Raw genomic sequence first — 13,709 nt, 5'->3', positions numbered from 1 at the left:
GGGTTGATGACGATGACGTGCCCTGCTTGGTTTAATTTGGAGCGGTGTCATCTTCTCTTATCTTAGGGCTTAATTGGCGTGGGGCGACACACCAACAGTTGAGTTGATGATGTGCAGGAACTCTTGGCAAGAGGGCCAAGGGATACAACGTACACCGCGCGCGCGGCGTCGTCAGCATCACCATGTGCGGGTGACGTGCCCGGGTTCCCTGGCCATGCCATGCCAGTTTATTGGCCATCCAACCAACAGCTCATACTCACTCGCCAGAAGCCCACAAGAGAGGTTTTCGTTTTCAGTCTTGCATTGATCCTTGGTTTTCAACCAAACAAGCTGGGATCCAAGAGAAAGGTCCAACATTTCCGCCACAAGCAAAGATGGCGACGAGCCGAATCCATCGACTTGGCCAAGCGGCTGCTCCAGGTAACCGATTTGCCTCTGGATCGAGTAATCGATGATTTTGGATCCGTGTTCTTTGCATGCATCGCGCAGTGCAGTCCATGCAGCCGTAAGCCGTCATTGGTGACGACAGCTGGCTGACAGAAAGAGAGTGGTAGATAACTGATAACACGCTGACCTCCTGATTGCAGGTGCACCGGAACACGTACGCGCTGGTGGTGACTGGTGAGCATGGAGATCCTCTCGCTTAACGGGTACTGGGGAAACAACCGCTCGATGCTCATGTCCAACTGCCTCTTCCAGATGGGTGGCGCGGCGGTGCTCCTGACCAACCGCCGCGAGGAGCGGCTCCGGGCCAAGTATCAGTACCAGCTGCTGCACACGGTGCCTATGCACCACGGCGCCGACCACCGGGCGTACCGGTGCGTGTTGCTGGAGGAGGACGAGACGGGACGCGTTGGCGTGGCGCTGTCCAAGGACCTGATGGCGGTGGCCGGCGAGGCGCTCAAGACCAACATCACGTCGCTGGCCAGCTAGTGCTACCACTACCGGAAACAGTAGAATTACCAAATGCATGAGGGTTTGCCGGCAAATATCCAAGTTACCGAGTGTATTTAATGAAACACTCGGTAAACATATAGCACTCGGCAAAAGATAACATTGCCGAGTGTCTAATATAAAACACTCGGCAAAATACAACAAAACTCTCGGCAAATACGGACACTCGGCAAAATGGAGTCACGTGCGCTGGGCGTGCGGCGGCCATCAGACGACCGTTGGGTGCGCCGCCATGCCATTAGAACTTTGCCGAGTGTCCATTAGAGACACTCGGCAAAGACAAGGTATGCCGTGTGTTTTTGCTTGACACTCGGCAAACTATTATTTTTGCCGAGTGTTTTTTGTCTATACTCGGCAAAGTAATATTGTTGTCGAGTGTTTTTTAATGGCACTCGGCAAAATAATAAAATTTTTTTCTCTCCTGCTCTCCAAACTTTTTCTACTCTCCACATACAACATGTGGTACTCCATGTTAAAATTTGGTATATTTCTCGATCTGTTTGCTATATTTGAGTAATTTATTGCATTTAGAGGAATTTTTTGTTTAAGTCAAATTTGAACTGCAAGTGATACGAATAATGGAATAAATTGAGTGAAGAAATCATATTCATATTATTGAGTCCATTTTGGGGCCTTACTCCGGAAATGAAAACAATTTTCGAACATTTTATTAAGGAAACACGACTACGAACGTATGGCCTAATGGTTTTTAAATTCTAAAAAAAGCAAACGAAGTCTAAAAATGATGAGATTTGTCAAGATCTCCTGATATCATACGTGGAGACTGTGAAAAAAATTGAGAAGGTTTCGCACAATTTGTCACATAGGACCTTTACAAACGGAAGCATCTCCGTAGAAGAATCGTAGCGTTTACAAGGATTCGGTAAGATTTGGAGTCAAAGTGATGGTCAAATTGGGGTGTGACTTCAAAACTTTTTGTATAGTCAATAGACAACATAGATCGGTTCACGTCAAATTTTGGTAATTTTTCAGATCCGTTTGATAATTTTAATTTATTAACTGCAATTATAGAATTTTAATTGATATATATTGAATTTGAGCTATAACTGCATGAAATAATGGATTAATATTTGTAGAAAAATCAAATATGCATTGTTGAGTGAATTTGACAAGGTATTTTTAAATTACATCGTAACAAATTTAGTAGAACACGCTATGAAGAAGGAGGACGGTGGAGCGTGAAATATCGATTTATTTTGCCGAGTGTTTTGTACCTGACACTCGGTGAAAAGAATAGTTGCCGAGTGTCATATAGGGGACACTCTGGCAACTTTGTTGACCGGCCCCACTGCACAGTATCGGGCCGTAATGAAAATTAAAAAAAATAATGCCAAGTACCCCAGATCTTGACACTCTGGCGTACTCCTTTCATATGCCCCCAGCGGTTAGCACCCCCGGCCCTCACCCTCGCGCACACAACACACCACACCGCACGCCGCCAACCCCTGCCCCACCGCGCCCGGCCGCGCCCCACCGCGCCCTGCCGTTCCCCACCGCGCCCGGCCCTTCACACACACGCCGCACCGCACGCCGCCATCCCCCCCCCCCCGCCACCTCCCCGCCCCACCGCGCCACGCCACTGACGCGGCATCGCTGCCCCGGCGCGTCCCGCCCCCAGCACCGCCTGCCCTCGGCGCCGCCTATGGCTGTGGCAGCAGAGGAATGGAGGTGCCTGAAAATCAAAGGTGCAGCCTGAGAGCTTGAGAACACAAAACTTGGCAGCATAGTGTTGGAACATGTCTCCACTAAGAATAGCTTCAGCGGGGATCCGATCACTACTGGAGACGTGCTCTTTGCCGAGTGCTTGGGGCACTCGGCAAAGGCCATATTGCACTCGGCAAAGGCTTTGCCGAGTGCCACACTCGGCAAAGAGCAAACGGCAAAGCCGCATCCGGCGAAGGGTTCTTTGCCAAGTGCCGTTTCTCGGGCACTCGGCAAAGGCTTTGCCGAGTGCCAGGACGGCACTCGGCAAAGAAAATTGGCCATCAGCCATTGACGGCGTCTTTGCCGAGTGCCGGGTCAGGAAGGCACTCGGCAAAGCTTTTCCCTTTTTTTAAAAAAAAACCTTTGCCGAGTGCCTTCCTGACCTGGCACTCGGCAAAGAAAAAATATTTTTTTTGAAAAATCCTTTGCCGAGTGCCTAGCTGAGACGGCACTCGGGAAAGAAAAAATAATTTTTTTGGAAAATTCTTTGCCGAGTGCCAGAGTCCTGGCACTTGGCAAAACTGGGAAACACATGGTAGTGTACACAGCTTTGTCGAGTGCCAGGGTACTGGCACTCGGCAAAGAGACCTGGTAGCGCATTTTTTGGCAGCTTTGCCGAGTGCCAGGGCAAAAGGCGCTCGACAAAGGCTCAAAGTGACAAAAAATTTTAGTTTTTTTGTTTTTTGCTTTCAATCACTACAAACAAACCATATGGCATATATATCACATCCATCACATATATACCACATCCAGCACCTTATATGTCACAATCCATCACACATACCACATGAATCACATCCGTTCACCACATGTCACAGTAATTCCATCCATTATTCGACAGGATTCTACATCATTCAACAAGTAGTTCAAATCCATCACCACATGTCACAATAACACATGCATGACAACAACATTGTCTCGGACAGAAATCCATTGTGAAGAGAACAAGACATGAAACTACAAGCGCTACTCACTGAAGCGGCCCTTGATGTGGCCATCCTGCTGACAATGGGGAAGGAAACATCTGCTGGTTCGGAGTGCCCTGAGCTGGGTTGTTCGAACCCACCGACTGAGGCTGCACACAGGAGAAGAGATTGCATGAGACAAGATTAGTTGAATAGCGATTGTAGCAATTCCTTGCATGTGTGACATTACTCACTGGAGTAGCGGAGTGAGGAGGCTGAGGTGGACCCATTAACCCAGGAGGCATAGCAGCACCCGTCGTAGTTTGCATCTAGGCAATAATGTCCGCCAACCTTTTCTCCTGGGCGAGTTTGTCGGCCTCCCGCACGGCCCGCTCGGCCGCCAACCCCAGCTCCAGCTCTTGGGCCCTCCTGTTTGCTTCTTCCACCTGGGCCTACAAATTGTTGCAAAGCTAATGTTACAATAATGCAAAGGAAATAGAGTTGTGTAAAGATCAATGTACAATGAGTAAAACATGAATAACCTGGAGTGTGTCGACCCGGTGCTATGAAATGCTCGTCCGTGAGCGTATCGCTGGGAGTGAGGAGGCGGTCGTGCTCTGTGCTCGGATCTGGGAGAGAGTGGGAGTAGAGGCCATGTCGATCACGCTGTCGCCAATCCAGTAGCGACGATGCTTCTTGCCTTATCCAATCCTCATGACGGTGTTTGCATCAATGTTGTCGGTCTGTGGATCATACTCTGGCCCATGGATCAACCTTATCGCCGCTGTGTACTCCGTGATTTTCTCATAGGCGCTCGAGTTTGTGTACGCCTCGACCGGGTCGTCCGGGTTGAAGGAGACGTCGGACGACGCCTTGCCCTTGTGTGCCATGGCAAATGCGGCGAAGTTGGAGCACTCTTGGCCTTGATGTGCCACCGACTGCAAGAACGAAAACAAGATGATTAGAATTCTTTGCCGAGTTCAACGAAAGCAAGAAGAATAGAAACATGACCACGTACCCATGCTCGGGCATATCCAGAGAGGTTGCGGTTGCATTGATGGTGTGATACACCTAGCATGAACAAACGCCGCTACCGAGCAGCCGCGTGCTGAGCGGCCCACTCCGTGCTTAACCACCTGTCCACCATCTTCGCCCAAGCCACGGGGCACCCGTTGCACCACCAAGGAATCACCTACACGTCATCAAGTAGTTGACATATTAGAAAAACAAGTGATTCATACTTAACCTCAGAAGGAACCAATTTTAATGTTCTTTAGCTACCTCAAGGAACTAGGGTTTGGTCAGCGTCAAGTCTTGTTCTGGGATGTCCTTGGTGACCTTCTGTCCGAGCTTCGTCCCATAGTAATCTATGATGGCCTGGAGTCGCGCCTCATGATGGACGTCGATGACGCGTTTCCTGCAAGCTCGCTTAGCCACTGCCTCTACCGTGCCCTCGAATCCGTCGTCAAGTTTGAAGTACTCCTGCATATACAGACATGATGTATGCATTAATTATTTCAAGTAGAGTCAAATGAGTGCATTGTATTGAGCCATGTAGTGCGAGGAAGACTTACCTAGAACTCCCGAATGACGAGCGCAGCCATGGTGCCTGCTTCCACGTGGGGGGGCGGACTCGTAGTGGGCAAACGTGAAGGCGGGCTCGAGGTTCCCGACATGCATGACCATGCTAGGGAAGTGTCTCCTGCACAGGAGACCTAGGATGCCATTGACATGGCGGGAGGCAGTGTTCCCTGACACAATCTCCCACCCCCTGCAGAAGTGATTAAGAAAACATATTAGTCTCTATTTCGATATCGAACATAGCATATGAAGTAAAAGTGATAACATGCAAAGGCACTTACCTTTGCCCCTCTAGGCGAATCACTGGGCGTAGACGAGTATGTGATCGGTCAGGGAGGGTGGAGGGTCCTCGCAAGTAGACACCTGATGAACTAGAGGAAGCGGTAGCTCCCGTCCCGCCCCTATCCTCGTCCTCGTCCTCGTCCGCCTCCTCCTGCACCGGCGTCTCCTCCTCCTCACCCACCTCCTGCTGCACCTGCTCCTCCTCCTCCTCCTCCTCCTACTGCTGCTGCTGGACCGCGGGCGTGGTCCTCCTGTTCCTCCTGGTCGTGGTCCTCGTGCTCCTCCGCCTCGTCGAAGATGTCCCCTGCTCCTCCTCGCCCCCTCCGCTGGAGGCTCCTACACCGGAGGCTCCATGGTAGAACGAGCTCAGGTTCCTCTGCCGGCCACCCGGCATTTTTGTTCAGTCACCTGCAATTAAAAAGAAGAAAGAAGTAAGTAGAAATAGATGCAAAATAAACAAAACAAAACAAAATTACAAAATTACAAAGTATTACATGTATGTTACAAATAATCTTCATGATCAGGATTAGCTAGATTGTAAGTCTCATCATCACTATCAACCATGTCGAAATAATCAACACTATCCGATGGAGGAATGTTGTCTTCATTGTCATTGCCTACACGTAATCGCTCAAGCATTTGTAAGTCCTTTGCATTTCGCACTTCATCTCCATCGTCATCATCATCAACCATTACATTGTCTACATCCATTCCTATCTTGCCGGTTAAGTCTATCTCAAACCTCCCTTATAGCCCATTTTCTTGATAGAACTCTCCGTCATACGTGCTTGGGTTGAAGTTGTAATCTTCATCGTTTGGGACAGGTAGTCGGCCGTGTGGCGAGACCTTGTGCACAACAAACCAACCACTAAGATCCGGTCTAGTCTTGCAAGCATATGACGTATAATAAACATGTATGGCCTGTTGCGCCACAATGTACACATCGTCTCTTGGATAGATGGAATCCTGTCGAATTTCGACTAGACCAAGATGAGGGGTCTTCCTCGTTACTCCCGGATCAAACCAATGGCATCTGAATATGACAGGATAAAGATTTGTGCTACCATGGAATGAAAGTTCGTATATTTCTTCAATTCTTCCATAATAGTCTATGCCATCAGTGTCGGGCGTAAAAACCCCGCTATTTGTGGATCTTCGATTGGGCCGCCTCTGCTCGTAGCTTCCTGTGTGAAATCAATATCCATTCACATCGTAGGCGTCCGATGACTTGACCCTTTGGTCATAGCCGTTAGCAACCTGTCTCAACTCGGCACTGATAGACGCATCGGTTCGGGCCTGCAAGCTCAAGCAGGATACATTGTTATATTAATCGAACGTACGAGCAACAACAAATCGGGGCTAAATTGGACGGTACCTTGGTTTTGAACCAGGAAATAAAATCGGGGCTCCCTTGTCCCGCACCCTTGGAAAGAAGGGTATCACATTCTGACGGGGTTTGTTCCCTTGAATGGGGCCAGTATTCATGAATGAATTCCCTATAACGACAAACAAGGGGGTTGGATGTAGAATAGTGCGGGATTATTGAAACAAGTCCATTGAGAACTTACGCAATATATGGGTCCACCTCTTCAAGGTTGGTCAGCACATATAACATGATTTTATGCCACTCCACATTTGTCAGGGGCTTATTGGTCGATGCACCTGCTCCTCCAAGTTGCCCTCGGAAAAGGCTGAGGCTCGAGGCATTTTCATCAGCATTGTAACGAGGAGGTGGATTATGCACACTTGGAAGGTTGTCAGAATAATACAATGTTGTGAAGTTTGACACCTCCTCCATAGTGAAAGCACTTGCAATGGAAGCCTCAATTTTGCCTTTGTTTTTACACTTTTTCCAAAGTGTCTTTAGGCATCTCTCGATTGGATAGCACCAACGGGCCTGTACGCCCCCCCCATTCGTGCCTCATACGGGAGGTGCAATATCAGATGCTGCATCGGATTGAAGAAGCCGGGTGGAAAGATCTTCTCCAACTTGTAAAGCAAGACAGGTGCCACTTTTTCTAAGTCAGCAATCACGGTCCGAGATAACTCCTTGGCACAGAGCTGGCAGAAGAAGTAGCTCAACTCTGCCAGCACTGTCCATATGTGCTCAGGGACAAAGCCTCAAACCATCGTCAAAAGAAGCCGCTCAATCCATATGTGGTAGTCGTGACTCTTTATCCCGTTCACTCAGAGAGTAGTTAAGTTCACTCCCCTCCTCAGATTCGCTGCATACCCATCAGGGAACATTAACGTCTAGATCCATTAGAGTACTTCCCTCCTTTGTCTAGGGGTCAAGACGAAATCTGCCTTAGGCCTTTTCCATGTCTTGCCGCCTCCAGGAGCACGCATCTCTTGATGTGGTCTATCACACAACTCTGCTAGGTCCACTCTAGCCTTAGGGTTGTCCTTTGACTTTTCAGTTTCCATGATTGTTCCCCAGAGTGCCTCGGTGACATTCTTTTCTGTGTGCATGACATCAATGTAATGTGGCATAAGAAGGTCATCAAAATAGGGGAGCCTCGTCAAGCCCGACTTATGAGTCCACATGTGTTCCTTGCTGTATCCCACGAAGCCATCATCTTTTTGATTCTCCATGAGAGCATCTATCTGAGCATGAACCTCGGCACTAGTCATCATCTGTGATGCAGGTTCTGTCACTATGACACCTTTCATAAAGTTCTTGGTGTCTTGCCTAAATGGATGCTCAGGAGGGAGGAATTGACGATGTTTGTCGAATGACGAATATTTGCCACCCTTCTTGAGCCAGATGAACCTCAGACGATCCTTGCATAATGGACATGGGAACTTCCCATGGACACACCAACCGGAGAATATCCCATACGCTAGGAAGTCATGCATGGACTACTAGTACCAAACGTGCATTTTGAAGGGTGTCTTTGTAGCTCTGTCGTATGTCCATACCCCATCCTCCCAAGCACTGACTAATTCATCAATCAGAGGCTCCATGAAGACACCCATCTTCTTCCCCGGGTGTCCAGGAATTATCAATGACAAGAATACGTTCTGACGTTCAAAGGCGACACCGGGGGGGAGATTGAGGGGGATGACGAACACGGGCCAACATGTGTAGGGGGCAGCCATCAAACCATAAGGATTGAACCCATCTATTGCCAGCGCAACACGTACGTTACGAGGCTCTGATGCTTTCTCATGATGAATGCCATCAAAGTGGTTCCATGCTTCACAATCGGACGGATGTACCATCTTGTCAGGATTGTATCGTGTGCCTTGTTTGTGCCACATCATCTACTTAGCGGATTCATCGCTCATGTATAGCCGTTGGATCCTCGGCACAAATGGGAGGTACCGTAAGATTTTCATCGGGACGGTAAGCTGCTTCTTGTGGCCATCCCCAGAGTCTACCTCTAGGTACCTAGAGGATTTGCACTTCGGACAGTACTTTTCATGCTCATGTTCTTTCCTAAAGAGGACACACCCATTCAGACAAGCATGTATCTGCTCGTAAGGCATCTTGAGTCCATCAAGGAGTTTCTAGCACTCGTACAGGCTCTTTGGCAGAACGTGGCCCTCCGGAAGCATGCTAGCAATCAAGGCCAACATACCATCGAAGTATTGTCGACCCATGTTGATCTCGGCCTTGAACCCCATCACGCGTCCAATGGCATCGAGTTGACAAACCGTTGTCTGATCATGAAGGGGTTTCTGTGCCGAAGACATCATGTCATAGAATGCCTTTGCGGATGCCTCTGTCTCCTCCACATGTCCATCAGGGATCTGTGCTTGTTGATAGTCATCTAACATGTCTGCAACCCCACCATCATCATCAACATGCTCGAGGCGTGGTCTCGCCACTTCCTCTCTCATCCGATGGGTTTCACCGTGGTGGATCCACCGGGTATAGTCCGGCATAAAGCCATGCTTCTGAAGATGTATACCCATGTTGTCCTTCTTTTGCCATTTTCTGTTTGCGCACATGCTGCAAGGACACTTCATTAGATGCGCTCTATTCGCACCCCTACCGAATGCACGGTCCAAGAAAGCCTCGGTCTTCTGCCCCCATTCAGTGCTGAAATCACTCTGACTTCTGTATCCCGTGTACATCCACTCATGGTCATCCATCCTCTAAAATAGATATCAACGAGTAACGTAACCATCAACTGCATCTACGTGGTGTTCCTACTATCTAATAGGTGAGGATAGGTCCTAATCCCACCCGCGGATGTGTAGACGAGGTTAGTTTCCATGGTCTACTCTGAGCCGAGATAGAATTTCGGTAGCACCTCCCCGCTATTCTCCAGATACATGTCCTGGCAGGGAGAGTGTGTATCCGAAGAACAATACGGAGGTGATGCCAAAACTCTGTCTCGGATTGGAGCAGACCATGGAAACTAACCTCATCTACGCATCTGTGGGCTGTCCAGAAAATGTGGACAATCCAAAACAGATACGGTTATACATATGCAAAGATCTGCATACTTCCAATCGTATCTCTTTCAGACCGGAGACGCCTAACTGGGTTACACCGATCTACGACAACGATAAGGAAGAGAGGTTATTTATACCTAGGGTGGCGGTGGAGTCAGGCTAGCAGGGCAGTGGCGAGTCGGTGCAGTGGCGAAGCGAGGCTATGCAGGCAGGACCGCAACACCGACGAAGACGATCGGGGTCACCTAGGTACTACGGGTCCCCTCCGACAAGTCCTGCTCTACAAAACAAGAAACACAACACTATAAGTTGAAAATTTTGGCAGAACCTCCCCTGTACAGGGAGGTTTTCAAAACCTGCAAAAAATAATGGCACGAAGGCCGACATTCACAAGGGCACGAAGGCTGACATTCACAACGGCACGAAGGCCAACATTCACAACGGCACGAAGGCCGACATTTACAACGGCACGAAGGCCGACATTCACGGCACGAAGGCCGACATTCACAAAGGGACGGTGCATATACCTTGGGCAGTGGCGGGACGTGCACGCGCAGAAGAAGACGCCGAGAACTCCTCCTTCCTCCTTCTCCTTCTCTTCCCCTTCCTCCTTCTTCCTCCTTCTTCCCCTTCTTCTCTTCTTTTCCTCTTCTTCTCCTTCTCTTCCCCTTCCTCCTTCTCCTCTTCTCCTTCCTCCTACTTCACCTCTGCCTCCTCCCCTCCAAGAACCAACAGCGAGGGGGGGGGGGGGGGCGGGCTAGGCACGGCCCCCATAGGGAGGGGAGGTGAAGGCGGCCCTCCCTCTCCTTCTCCGGTGGCAGTGGGCCACCGGTGTTCAGCGGCACCGGCGGGGGCACGGGTGGGGCACGGAGGGGAGGGGAGGGAAGGAGAGGCGGGCGTGCGGGTGGGGCGGGCAGGCCGGAGTGGTGGGGTCGGTGGCCGCCGGCGCGGTGCGGGCCTGCAGCAGCGGGCGGCGGGGCTGGGGGTGGGCGCGAGCGGCGGTGCTGGGGGCGCAGGGTGGGGACGCGGTGCGGGGATGGGGGCGTGGGGGGTCGCCGGCGGTGGCAGGGCTCGCCGACAGGGGGGTGACCGGGCGGCGACGGCGGCGGGCCACAGAGACGGGTGCGGGGGCGCACGCGCGTGTGTGGCCGATGGGGCTTCGGGGTGGGCCGGCCGAAGGAAATGCCCTTTCCTGTGCCGAGTGCCCGCGAACTGGCACTCGGCAAAGGATTTTTAATTTTTTTTCAAATATCTTTGCCGAGTGCCGTAGATAGGGCGCTCGGCAAAGAGTTTTCTTATTTCTTTTTTAAAAAAAAGAAACAACGATACTTAAAAGAAAAAAACTTACCTCTTTGCCGAGTGCTGCAGATCTGGCACTCGGCAAAGCTCAGATTAAAAAAAATCTGAAATCGTCCGCGTTTTTTAAAAAAACTTTCACCTTTGCCGAGTGCCCCCCTTTAGGCACTCGGCAAAGAGTCTTTGCTGAGTGCCAGAGTTGGTTACTCGGCAAAGCATAATTTTTTTTTGCCTCCAAACTTTTTCTTCAGCCCTTACACATTAAGTTGAAGTACGTCCTCAAATTTGGCACATTTCTCGATCTTTTTTCTATATATCCTTAATTTATTTCATTTAATTGTATTTTTCTGGGAAATGTAAGTTTGAACTGCAGGTGCATCGAATCATGGAATTCGACGAGTGGAAAAATGATATTCGCGTTACTTATTGTATTTTGAGGCCGTTTTCAGGAGCACGCCTGAAGTTTCAAACATCTCACGCACGAAACATGGCGACAAAATTGCGGGTGAAGTGTTTTTTAATTATATAAAATGCAAACGAAGTTCGAAAATCATGAAACTTGGTGACGCGTCTTTACATCATATGTGGAGGCTATGGTAAAAATTTGAGAACATTTCGCGCACGTTGTCTCTTAGGATGGTTAGAAACCTAGACATCTCACGTGCACGTGAGATGTCTAGGTTTCTAACCATCCTAAGTGACAACGTGCGCGAAATATTCTCAAATTTTTACCATAGCCTCCACATATGATGTAAAGGCGTTTCTTGATTTCATGTGATTATGATATCTGATATTGATTTTCATATCTAATATTGATTTATGTTTGTTTGTTGAGATGTTTCTTGATTGCTTGTTTGTCTTTGGTTCCATTTTCCTTTTTGATAGTATGCTGCCACAGTTTAGAAAATTACATTCTGTGGAGTGTTTGGTAACTAGAGAACGATGAAAAATTACTTTGATCAATGGTGCACATGTACTGCACATGTACGGTGTTTTCGTTTCCCATCTTTCTCATGCTGCTGGGGGTTGTCTGAATAGTTTTTTTGTTAAAAATTTTTAATGTAGCTAGTTGGTGGAGATGCATGGCTGCATGCCTGATACACTAGATAGGTGATATATCCTTTCCAGGAGGCATGTGGAAGTTCAGAACACAAATGAGATGTTGGAATTACCAGTTGCTACATAAATAGCACTTTGTTTGATCAAATATAATTCCATCTAAGTTTGTCCTGAGTCAAAACATTTTTTTAGATTTGGCTCCCAATATTTATAAAATTTATTATCTTGAATGACTATTGTGGATGTGGTTGTTGGCCATCGTGCCGTTGTATTTGCTGTAGGTTTTGGAAGCCTCCCCGTGCAGGGGAAGTGCTGCCGAAATTTAGATTTGACACTACTATGTTCTTTTTATTGCAGGAGAGGCTATTGCAACGTCCTCGACTCGTCACTTTGCAGGACAGCAAGGTGAGGAATACAAGACCCTTCTTTCCATATCATGTTCGTATATCACGTAACCTAGCTAGGCGTCATCCATTCGAAAGAGATACGGTTGGAAATATACAGAACTTTGCATATCTATAACCGTATCTGTTTTGAATTGTCCACGTTTTTTGGACACCCATGTCGTAGAAGATGTTGTTTCTGGCGTCGCTCGTGGGGCACAAGGTGTTCGGTGCCCGGGGCAGGCGGCCCTACGTCCTAGACTTCATGATGGCGTTCGAGCACTTCTGCATCCACGCCGGCGGCCTCGCCGTGCCGGACACCATCGAGAAGATCCTGAACCTTAGCGCCTAACACATGGAGCCGAGCCGAATGACGCTCTACAGGTCGGGGAACGCCTCCAGCAGCTCTCTCTCTCTCTAGTACGAGCTCACCTACACGGAGGCGATGGGATGGGTGCAGAGCGGCCACCGCGTGTGGCAGATCGCGTTTGGTTCTAGGTTCAAGTGCAATAGCGCCATGTGGCGAGCGCTGCGGAACATCCATCCGGCGAACGAGAAAGACGGTGGGAATCCATGGTTGGAGGAGATCCACTGGTTCCCGGTTGAGGTGCCCAAGGTGGAGAGCCTAGCTGTCGCCGCAGCATCGGCCGAGGAACTACAAGACTCTTGACGTGGCGTAATATATTTGGAAGCGGTACGCATACCAAAAATGTGGTGATGGCTTGTTCGCTTGAACTTATCAGCCAGAATCAGCCAGCCATTCAACTGTGTTTTTCTCTCATAACAAATCAGCATCAGCCGCTTTTAATGCCAGCCGAACAGCCCCCGGTTTAGAGCTTGATTTGGCATTGAAATAAACGACTGCAAAATATATGTATACACTACTACTAGAATTGCGGATGATTTAGAATAAAATTAGCACTTGTATAATTACTTACACGAAGTAATAAGTTAAACTATTATAAATTAATGTTAGTAGATTGCGTTGCATGTTGACGTAGATAACAAAATGTTTGTGTCTTGCTGTCGTGGGCATCATAATTGCATGTGCTAGTGGGCTTTAATCGCATATGATAGTACATTGCTGAAATGCATCGCTAGTGGAGTTTAGGATTGT

General features: G+C 48.8%; 1 pseudogene; it reads left to right on the top strand.

Annotated features, from left to right (window-relative positions):
- Positions 1–219: 219 nt before the first annotated feature.
- Positions 220–13,262, top strand: LOC136480119 (3-ketoacyl-CoA synthase 20-like; annotated as a pseudogene).
- The last annotated feature ends 447 nt before the right edge of the window (positions 13,263–13,709 follow it).

Source organism: Miscanthus floridulus, chromosome 9 (assembly GCF_019320115.1).
Source record: "Miscanthus floridulus cultivar M001 chromosome 9, ASM1932011v1, whole genome shotgun sequence".
Taxonomy (NCBI): domain Eukaryota; kingdom Viridiplantae; phylum Streptophyta; class Magnoliopsida; order Poales; family Poaceae; genus Miscanthus; species Miscanthus floridulus.
Note: the sequence above shows the minus strand (reverse complement) of the source record. Positions and strands in the feature narration are given on the sequence as shown.